Raw genomic sequence first — 11,180 nt, forward strand, 5'->3', positions numbered from 1 at the left:
GCTTCAGCTTCCAGCACTGGTCCTTAAGCCTCTCCAGTGCAGATCCTTGCCTCTCCCATAGCAGATCCTGCAGGCTCCTGATGCAGGCTTGCATGGCATGGGACATGGCTGTGAGCTCCAATCTCTCAAGTGGATGCTTTGGGTCTCCAGCAAGCAGACGGAAGTTTTGCGTCTACATCTGATTCTAGTAACTGTTGACTAATTCACTCAGCCTCCAGCATAGCTGAGAGTGCACCTGTGCACCACCTCTGACTTCTGAATATCACCTTTCTTGAATTAATCATTCATACACGTGCACATACACACACACCTTTTAAAATCAGTGCACCAGTAAGCACTTCCTGTTTTGTACCCACTTCAAAAGGTGGACACACAACCACTGGAGGAAAAGGGAAGTTAAAAGTTGTTGAGTGTATGCGCTGGCTTGGCCTAGGAAGCCTGGTACTTGGCCTTCCCAGCAGGAAGGCTCTCCTAGCCGTGGGGCATCTCCCCCATTCTGTCATGTTCAAGATAAGCTCTGTGGTGGTGTGAGTTGGTCAGCACTTTTAAGCACTTGGAGTTGGCCGAAGCTTCAGCCTCCCCAACTGCAAGTCTGCTCTCTTCCTGACCTCCAGAGAGTTGGCCACAGACAGAGCAGATAATAAGTGGGAATGAACACAGCAGAAGGGATGTGAGTGGGTGGCTACCTGCATTCCTTTCTTTGTGGACTGGGTTACTCACAAGGATGCAAACACTGACCTAGCCCATTAGCAGAGGTGGGAGGTAAAGGACCGAGGCTCCAGAGGGCCTCGAAGGCCCAAGTAGGCTACGTACAAGATCACTGAGGACTCCTTTGGAACTTAGGTACTGGATGACTAGATAGGCACAGTGTTTTTCTTTTCTTAAATTTCCCTGCTATTACATGGGGTTTTTAGAGGGAGTTTTTAAAACTACACTGAGCTCTCAAAGAAAGGCCGCAGCAACCTATTCTCCCCTCAGGTGTTGTTTATATGGGGGTCTCCGAATCTCAGCATGAAATGTTTCATTTCTCTTATCAATCCTGGCTTTCACTTTCATCACCACCATTCAAGATACGCCACACGAAAAAGCAACTTTTTAACACCCCTGCACACTTGCCACGGTGATCACCTTACTTTTCAAAGCGAAGCCCAGCACTTCTCCTTCGGGACAGCCAACCAGACAGGAAAGAACGCGGCAGGAAACACAGGACTGGATGAATCATAGGTGGGCAAGTTAGACAGACATTCGTAGTCAGATAGGGATTGGGCTCTTGAGGAAGTCACTGTGAAAGACACGACACCTTAAAACTGTGGCGGGAGGCAGGTGGAAAGAGAGCAGGCATGAAGATGAAGAGGCCAGAGCCAGGCCTGTCAGCCTTCCTAGAAGAGACCGCGGGTAAGGTCATCCTCGAGCACTGCCTCACCCAGTAGGACCAGGGAATGCGCAGAAGAGTGAGCAGGGCTGTGGTGTATCCTGCGCTGACGAGAGCAGATGTGCCAGCCCTATGGCCAAGGCCCACGTGGTGAGTCACCAAGACAGACATTTGAGGAAAAAGCCAGAGTCTTGGTGGCTTTTCAGGGAACTAGAAACATCCACCTCAAGTTCCACAAAGTGACCGCCATCCCACTTAAAATTCTCTAATAACAAATTAGAGTGGGTGTCTGAAGAAGGACACGGAGGGCAACGCTGCTCTGCCCTACCTGTGCCAGCGTGGGTGGGGAAGCAAGCCCAGCTGCCCCTGAGGTTGCTGGCTCCACACCCTCTGTGGGCCTTGGTCACAAGCTTGGTGTCCAGCACCTCAAGGAGTGGCCACTTTCATGCCGGGACACGAGTTCTAACATGAGCCCTAGAGCCTGCCTGCGGCAAAGCCAGCGGCTCTGTGAGGATGGCAGCGTTGCCGCTGGTGTCCACCCTCTGAGTCCAGAAGACTGCCTGCGCATGTCGGGCGCCAGCTGAGACGTCGGACTGGATATTGGCAGAGAAAATTCAAAAGGAGCCTTGGAGGCCCGGAGGCAGAAGTGGAGCTATGAAGTTGTGTGAGAGAATGGAAAGAAACTGGTGAGACTTGCAGGACAGAGCTGCTTGGGCGGCAAGGTACCAAATACGTTAACAAGAGCGCTAACTGTGATGCTCTGAGATCCACCATATTTCAAAGAGTCACTCAGGGCCTTTCTTTGTCTGTCCTAGATGAAAGAAAAAGAAAGTGTTGAGAAGAAGCTGCTCTTTTGACAAGGTTGTAATTGCATCCAGCGACACCGTTCAGGTCCCTAGAATGTATAGGCTCAAACGTGTTTGGGAAAATGACATAAATGTGTAGAATCATTGAACACGTAGCAGGCCAGATTCATTGGAATTAGACTGTCACGATGGAGGGAGGAGTGTGCGCAGCCTCCTTTTTGGGGTGCCATTCTGCAATGCCAAGTTGTGAAGCTTTGTATTCATCGTGTTATCCCAAGTCACTGAGGTTTATGAGCAAATGAAGACTGCCAAGATCACTCCTTCTTTGTCATCTCCTGTCCCATAGACATCATGCGGTCCTTTGAGTTCCTCTGCGAACCCTCTGAATTCTTAGGCGACACTTGCTGATCAGAGCGGGTGTGATGTAGGTTAGCAGGCAGCAAGCTGCAAATGCAGCTGACCTCATAATCACAGAGCGCTAGCAGGGGCGTCAGGGCACCTGCTCCTGAATCGTCATTGAGATCGCGGTCTTCAGTCCTTCTAGCACAAGATCCAGCACAACCCTGCACGGGGAAGCCCATCGGAGGAGACTGCTTTCCGTTCTTCCTGCACGAAGTCAGGCAGGACTTTGCTAGAACAGCCTAACTCTGATGTCAGTGCGGGGATGTAAAGGACAGAGTGAGCTGGTGGCCCGCGGGAGCTTTTTCACATTAGCCCTGCATTCGGGGTGTCTTTTCTTTTCTCCCCCAGAGTATTTTTTCTTCTTGAACACTTCTTTTGCTTTTGCCCTAAATCCACATTAAATTCAATGCATTGACTGCCGCCCAATTATTTGAAGAGGACAGCAAGTGTCTGGAAAAGACACCCATTTCTCTGCGGGTGTGGGAGGCTGCAAGTCCGCGGGAATGGCTGGCGGGGACTGAAAACTCCGCCACCATCTCGGCCTGGCCCTTCACCTGCCCCTCGGAGCGTCCACCCCACTCCATCCGCGCTGGGACCAGCGGCCTGGGTATGGAGCAGGACTGCTCTGTGGCTTTCTGCCGCTCTCCTCGCCTCGGCCAGCAGAGGGAGGTGCTGCACCTCTGATCCTTCTCTTGTTGACTCACTGATGGCTATCCTACGGTGTAACTACGATAGTGAGAACTAATGATGGTCTGTGGTCATGGCTGGCAGGTAGGGGCACAGAAGAAAGTTAGCAATTTAGGCCTGGAGGATTGTAACAGAATCTATAGTCTTGTGTGAACATGTAAAATTCTGTAAGATTATCTGTTACTTTTTTCATTGCTGGGACAAAGTACCCAACACCCAAAATTAAGGGAGGAAAAGTTTATTTAGCTCACAGTTAGTGAAGGTTTCAGTCCATACTCAGCTGGCTCCAAGGCATGGAGGGCAGCAGTTCGTGGGGGCGGAAAATAGCAAAACCATGAGAGCAAACGGGAGGAGTAGCGGCAGCAATGGCTACAGAGAGCAAGCCTATCTCCCCTAGGTTGCATTCAGGCTCTCTGCCCCAGGCAGGGTGTAGCACTCACACCCATAATCCCAGCAGCACTTGCACCCATAATCCCAGCACTGGATCATGAATTAATAAAATCTAGAAGTCTGCCCAATGACTGCTTGAGGCTTTGAGAGGACAACTAGACACAAACCATAAAAAAGCTTCACCACTATCTCAACAGGTAGAGGTAGCTCAGGGTCCAGGAAGCCAACTCCAGAAAGCCAAGGCTTAGGCTGATCTCCAAATTTGTAGACTCCAAGGGTAGTCTCCAAATTTGTCCCCACTATTCTTGATCTTAAATCCCACATTACATGAGTAGATCCTCTTAGAATTCACAAAGTGCAAACAGATTCTGTTACAATCCATTTTTCCTGTTTTCATTTCTGCTGCCTTCTTGATGAGGCAGGGGGGCATTATGACAGGTCCAAAGGATCTGGGACTCTGACAATTCTATGACGAACTTAGTATATCATATGGAGACAAGGAATAGACAATTTTACCAGTGGATAGCAGGAAAAACCCTAGGGAATCCTAGGAGGAACACAAATCACATTTCCTTTTCCCCAGGAGGATTGCTAACAGGGAGTCAAAGGGGATCGCATGAAAGAGAGAAGCCTGAGGTCCCTGACAAGGCAAGGGCACCAAAAAGAAAGGGGACGCAGTGAGGAAGGGGACAGAGATGCTAGTAGTATATGGTGAGGAAATCGCAGCTTTTCAGGAGTTGTTTGCTGGCATGGGTCCAATGTGCTTGTCTTTGAGTATTTATAACCTCATACCCAGTCCAGTATTTATAAGCTCATACCCAGTGGCTTGAAGGGGCCTACCCAGCCTCCTAGGTATGCATCAATTTTTAAAGCAGCTGTTAAAATAACATGAAGAAATCTAAAATTTCAATGAAAACCATGGGACCAGCAAAAGCTGGAGTTCCTTCTCCAAAAGAATTCCTAAAGAAGCATCCAAAGGAAAAGGCCCTATCTCTCCGCAAGAAAGTTTGACGAGAATAAACCCAGAAAGCCTCCTGTGCCAAGGACTGATCACCCAGGCCTGGGACTAGAGGTGAGAAATTATATAAATACAAACGCAGCCGACGTCAGCATGGGCGTGGCTAAAAAAAAGCCAAAGCCAATTCACGTTGACAAAAGAACTGGGGACCAGCATGATCTTGAAACATCAAGGCAACATTCAAAGTACGTCACAAAGAGGACTATGATGTCACGCCTGAATAGGTGTGGAAGCGAAATGAAGTGAAGAAAGCCAAGGAAGAGTAGGATAGGGCCAGTGAGATAGCACAGCAGACTAAGCACCTGCTTAAGCGCTGGGACAGGGGTTGGATTCGCAGCACCACATGCTACACCAGCCCCACCAGCCCCACCCCCGGTTGTGCTGAGCAGGTCACCGAGTCCAGGCATGATGGCACATGCCTGTAATCCCAGAGATAGGGAGGCTGAAAACAGGAAGCTCACTATAAATCCAAGCTGCATAGTGAGACCCTGTAGCAAATACATTTTTTTAAAAAAGTAGAATATTACATCCAAGAAAACCTTAAGAAAGAAGATATGAGAATATTATTGGATGAAGAAAGAGGTGCTGTCCTATAGGGGCTGGAGAAGAACGGGGCAGAGGCCCACAGAATTCCTGTCCCTCTCAGTCTTCATACTCTACCTAAGGATTTTAGTAAGCAGAAGGTGGAGGAAACCAGGAATCACTATTATCTGGAAATATAAATAGTAAGATCTGAGCCAAAATCTGAAGAGACTCCCACTCCAGTTCTTTTTTGTGCTAGATCTTTGGAAAATGAGAAAACAGTGAAATCTCATCCTCTACATTTGAATGTCTCCTCCACGTGATTAGACAGGAGACAGTTTCAAAAGTGTGGGTGCTTGATACCCAGAGTTCCAACCTTTGTTGGGTTCTAATACCAAGGAAGTGAGATCATGTTTTCAAAATTCTATAAGGGTTAGGATGAAGATGAGTATTAGGGTGAGGGAACAAGATGGGGCTTGGGTTAAAGTTTTTGTTGGGAGTTTTTAAGGTTTAAAATTAGATTTAGGATTATATTATGGCTGAGAGTGAGAGGATAAGTGTTAGAAATTAGGGTCAGGGTTTTTAAAAGTTTTTTGGGGCAGGGATATAGTTCAGTGGCACAGTGTCTGCCTAGCAAGACAAGGTCCTGAGTTTGATTTGTCACTCCTCCCTAATTTTTTTAATGCAGACATATTTACAGTACCTGTAGTTTATAATAACTTTGGGGAGGGCCGGGGAGATGGCTTAGTAGAATAAGTGCTTGCCTGGCAAGCGCAAGGTCCTGAGTTCAATCCCCAGTATTGAAAAAAAAAATCCCTTTTGCTTAATTTTGTTAATATTATTAATAACATTATGTATCTGACATACAGTGTTGCATTCATTTGGCATATTAGATTCCTATACAGAGCACATTTCTATTTTACTTTTTTCCCCTTTTCTTCCCCTCCCCCATAAAACATGCTTAAACAAATGCAGAGGAATTGAAATCTTCCCTTGTATATCATCTCACTGTAGTACAATGAAATTGGAAATCAACAGCAAAAGAAATCACCAAGCTACATAAACACAAGGAAATCAAACAACACCCTCCTGAATAGCTAGTGGCTCACAGAAGAAATTAAAGGAGAAATTGAACAGTATCTACAATTAAATGATAAGGTTGAAGCAAGTTACCGGAACTGATGGAATGCAATAAAAGCGGTCCTCTGAGGGAAATTTATAGCAATGAATTCACATCAGGGAAACAATATGCTCAAGTAAACAACCTAATGTTGAACCCAGAGCTTCTAGATAATGAACAGATCAAACCTAAAATTTGTACAAGTGAAAAAATTATCAAGAGTAGAAATTAATGAAACTGGTTCAATGAATCAAAGAGTTGGTTCTTTGAAAGATTAAATAAAATTTATAAACATTTAGGCAATCTCATCAAAAGGAGAAAAGACTCAAACTCAAGCACTAAATGAAAAGGGGGAAATCACAATGGATCTTGCAGAAACGCAGAAGATCATCAACACTTAATTCAACCTGTACTCATCAGACAAATATGATAGAAAAATTGATTGACAAATTGACAAGAAGTGGAAAAATTCATTGACACATATGAATTGCTAAAACTGAATTAAAAAGACATTAGAATTCTAAATAACCTAATAATGTCAATGCAATTGAAAATGTAATTAAAACACAGCAATATCCAGGTCTTGATATATTCACTGTTGAATCCTACAAAAAATTTAGAGAAGGACTAATGCTACTGATGTTGAAACTCCTTAATGAAATTGAAAGAGAAGCAGTATTTCCAAAATCATTCCTGGAATTAAGTATTACACTTACACCAAAACCAGAGAAGGCCCACCACCACCACTAACAAAAAACCCTACAGGCTACTCTCCACAATAAACATAGACACAAAAATCCTCAATAATATACTGGCAAACAGAATGCAGCAAATTAACAAGAAGATACAGCTTAGAAATTTAGTGACAGTTCAATATATACACATCAATAAATGTAATACCAACTTAACAGAACCAAAGACAAAAAACTACATGATTATCTCAATAAACGCATTTTACAAAGTCCAACAACCATTTATGATAAAAATCTTACAAAAATTGGGATAGAGAGTCTTTATCTCAATCAGGTAACAGCCATCTATGACAAACCTACAGCCAACATCATACTAAATGGGAAAAAACCCCAAAGCTTTCACTCTAAAATCAGCAACAAGGCAAGAATATCCAGTCACCACTCCTATTCAGTACACTTCTGGAAACATTAGCCAGAGCAATTAGACAAGAGGAAGAAATAAAAGAAATAATGATAAAGAAAGGAAGAAGTTAAATTATCATTGATTGCAGATGACATGATACTCTACATAGAAGACTCCAAAAACTCCACCCGAAAGACAATGCTTTATTTGAAATAAGACAGGATGCTGCCCTCAAGGTTGGAGCTGGGCAAGTATCAGGGCTCACGGTGTGGGTGTGGTGCACTTTAGGGGGCTCAGTGTGCTGGGAGTGGTAGTGCTGAGGGTTCTAAGCTTCAGGATTTGGGCTGGGACTGGGATCATCCTGATATTACTCCTGCCAATAAGCAGGTTGACTCACCCTGTCTGTGAGATAGTGGAGCTTTTTGTGACCTTTTGTGGGCCTCTGAGATACTCTCCTGGCATCCAGATCCTACAGACGGGCTTAATGTCACTAAACTTGGTGAGTGTCTGGAGTAAGAATGGAGCTCTCCTAAAGTATGTGGCCTCTGACTTCAGTACTATCTTAGGTATGCTGTAGGTGTACAGCTTTCAAACTAGATTCATCATTTGTATATCAACCCTGAAAAGAACACATACGGACATCTTGCTGATCATGAAGGTGCTGATGGTAGTGAAGTGTCCTGCTGCTGTCCTTTAACTTAGATTCATGGACTTCAACTAAAGCCGAGATGGATGAGCATGTATTCGTGTTTGATCAGAGCAGTGAAACTATATAGATTGAATACAATGCAAACATAATCATTAGTGGGTTTGCAACTGGGTTTGCAACTGGGCTGTTTTTATTCAAGCGCATCTAGTGTTTCTGTAATTCATCAGCAGAATGAATTACTTGTACTTACAAAAACATTCATGACACCGACTCTTGCTGTCTTCTGTCTCCTGATGTTGGTGGAGTGAGCTTCACAAGCATGCGAACAGATTTCTCTTGAAATTCACACTCAGGACAGCGCATCCGTCCTCCAGTCTACTAGATCAGCTCTGTCCACCCATCTCTGCTGGGGTCACTGCTCTTGGGAGTGACTATGACTGTTTAACTCTTTTCAAAGCTCCAGCACACACACATTTGGACCCTTTCTGCCCCCTCATCCTCCTGCCCTTCTGCTCTCAGCGGAATATGTGGCCCAGCACGCTGAGAGAGAGATGGTAACTGTGCGCAAAGCTCTCTCCTCCATGCTGCCACACCTATCATCTCAGCATTTCCTGGACTCCTCCTGCTTTCCTTGCCTCTCATTTCTGGGTCTCAGGGGCCTCTGCTCCCTTCCAAGGCAGTGTTTCCCAAGCAGTCCCAGGTCCCTCACCTCACTGCTCCAAGCTCTCCTGGTTTCTCCCTGTGTGCTGCATTCCCTCCCTCCCTGGACAAACCTCCCCAGTGACCTCTCATTGTCCACAGAACACTGCGCTCACCCCATGACACCCACCAACTACCATGGCATCCTCTGTGCACATTACTTCCAAGGAAACAGCTAGCCTCATCCACCTCCACATCCACTCCCATTCTCCTTTGAAATCTTTCCTATCTGGCTCCTGTCCTCACTCAGCTAAAACTGCTGGCTCATGCTGTCTGTCATGCTGCCTCAGTATAACTCTGCTTGCTGTTCTTAGCCCATCTTACTCCACCTCTCAGGAACAGTTGACCAAGGGAACCACTTCATACTTGTAGGTACTTTCATCATTCAGCTTCTGTCTATATCCTACCTCCTTCTCAATCCTCCTGGCTGTCTATTTTTCTTCTACATCATTTCTAATGAGTGAGTGAGTGTCCTAGGCTCAAGTCACAACCACCGGACATGTTCAACTTTCCAGCACCAAGCCCCGGGTGCCTCAATAAGTGCTCTGTGACTGTGGGGTAAGTGGATGAATCCAGGAGAGATGAAATTCATGTCTTTCCTTCTTAGGGATTTCTACTACAATGGCATTAATTACACCCATAATTCCAGACGTGTGTCAGGCTCATGTACATAGCTTGAACATCCTGTATTTCCAATTGAGCCAAGACAGTTGCACGAGTAGGTGACAATTACTGCAGGGCTGCAATATGCCCCTGTAGAACTGGTTGCCACAGCAGAAGGAGACAAATAAAAGGACTTCTAGTCCAGGAAAAGAAGGAAACCAGAAACCTACTAAAGTCCGTTGAGATTTCCTGAATGTTGTAGTAGAGCAAATAAGAAGCAATAAGATATTTTATTCTAGTGTGTACAATATTCATGAACCTTTATAGAATTACTAGAGTTACCAGAACACAGAGTGGACAGGGATGAGCATAAAAAGGAGAGAAAACAGCAAGGAATGTGCATGAGAAAGGGAATGCACAACAAATCCCAGAATGAAGAATTCTCTCCTGGGGCTGAAAGATACGCAAGGGAGTCTAACAAGGTGAAGGTTATTTGAAAAACAATTCACAGGTCTGGATTTGACAAACCAAACAATATATGTTTCCTAGCACCCCAGCAGCCAATCAGGAGGGAAGAAAGGAGGCAGAAATATGCCATTTGTCGATGGAGAAGAAATCACGTTCTTGAGGCAGGGAGCTGTGCTACAAGAAGCCACTCTCACCCAAGCAGGAGGTAGTCGCTTGGGCATCAATCCTGCTTCAAAGACTGTAAACAGCTGGCCACAGGACAGCTCCTCTGTGGGCGGAGCAGGGCTTCCCCTCAGCCTTCCAGACTCTAGGGTATCAGGTGTGTCCCAACTGCTTTGGGCCCTGCAGATTCTCGCAGCTTCCCACAGTCCTCTACACCCTTAGCCCCACTGCAGGGACAGCACCAGCTGCATGAACCCTGGATGCTCCTGATACTACCATGACCTCCCAAGGCCTCAACGCCTCAGCTCAGAAAGCAGCGCCACCCCCTGGCCAGTGCAACACGTTGATTCCTTCCATCAGGAGGAACCCTTGCGATTTATATACATCAGCATAAACGATAGTGAAACAAGAGATGAGCAGGACAGAGGTGTCGGTCCCTAGAGTCTTGAGTCACCGAACACTAAAATGCTGAGGATTCCCTCCAAGATGCATGGGGATGTGAAGCCTGGAACAGAACAGTTATTTGCAGAAAAATAGATTGATCCACAGGACACCCAGGCACCATCTTACTCCAACTTCCCGGTTCCTACTTCTTAGAACAAGCAGTTGGTATAAATTTGATGTTACGTTAGTGGATTCTAGAAACATCCCTTTGCTTTAATTTTGCAAATCAAACAAAATTGGTCTGTAAGCTTCACTTCTCCTTCAGAGGTGAGGCAATGATTGTCTTTTGAAAAATTTTTTTTTAAAGTCGATTTTTGCTTCATAGTATGATTTTAAAGACACTACAAAGTCAAGACATATGAGAACTCAAGCTCTGAATGTCAAGGTTGTGCACAGTTTTGTAGGAGGCCTTGGGCTGGAGCAGGCTCTTGCCCCACAGCTGGGATTGCTGCAAGGAAAAAGCAGCTGCCGAGTGGGTATGAGGTGAGGCCTTCTGCAGGCATATGAGCCGGAGGTAGAGGAAAGGAGGCCAGAATCTGATACCCAGCTTCGACCTTTTTCCCCTAAGTTCTTTGTTCCTTATCGCTGTTGTTGAAAACCATGAAGGCAAGGTCTACAAGTCATTTCTGGAGCAAGCAGGATCTATTTTGAATCTTTCACTGAGTATCTGGAGAAGACTGGGAGATGAAGTGAAGGTGAAGAATTAGGATCTTGGGAGAGGTAGGAGTGGTGTTTGTGTATTT

The 11,180-nt window shown here is 45.5% G+C and overlaps 1 pseudogene; it reads left to right on the forward strand.

Annotated features, from left to right (window-relative positions):
• The first annotated feature begins 1,340 nt into the window (after positions 1-1,340).
• LOC101567069 lies at positions 1,341-5,397 on the forward strand (annotated as a pseudogene).
• Positions 5,398-11,180: the final 5,783 nt, after the last annotated feature.

This window comes from Octodon degus, unplaced genomic scaffold (genome assembly GCF_000260255.1).
Source record: "Octodon degus isolate 3935 unplaced genomic scaffold, OctDeg1.0 scaffold00047, whole genome shotgun sequence".
In the NCBI taxonomy this organism is placed as follows: domain Eukaryota; kingdom Metazoa; phylum Chordata; class Mammalia; order Rodentia; family Octodontidae; genus Octodon; species Octodon degus.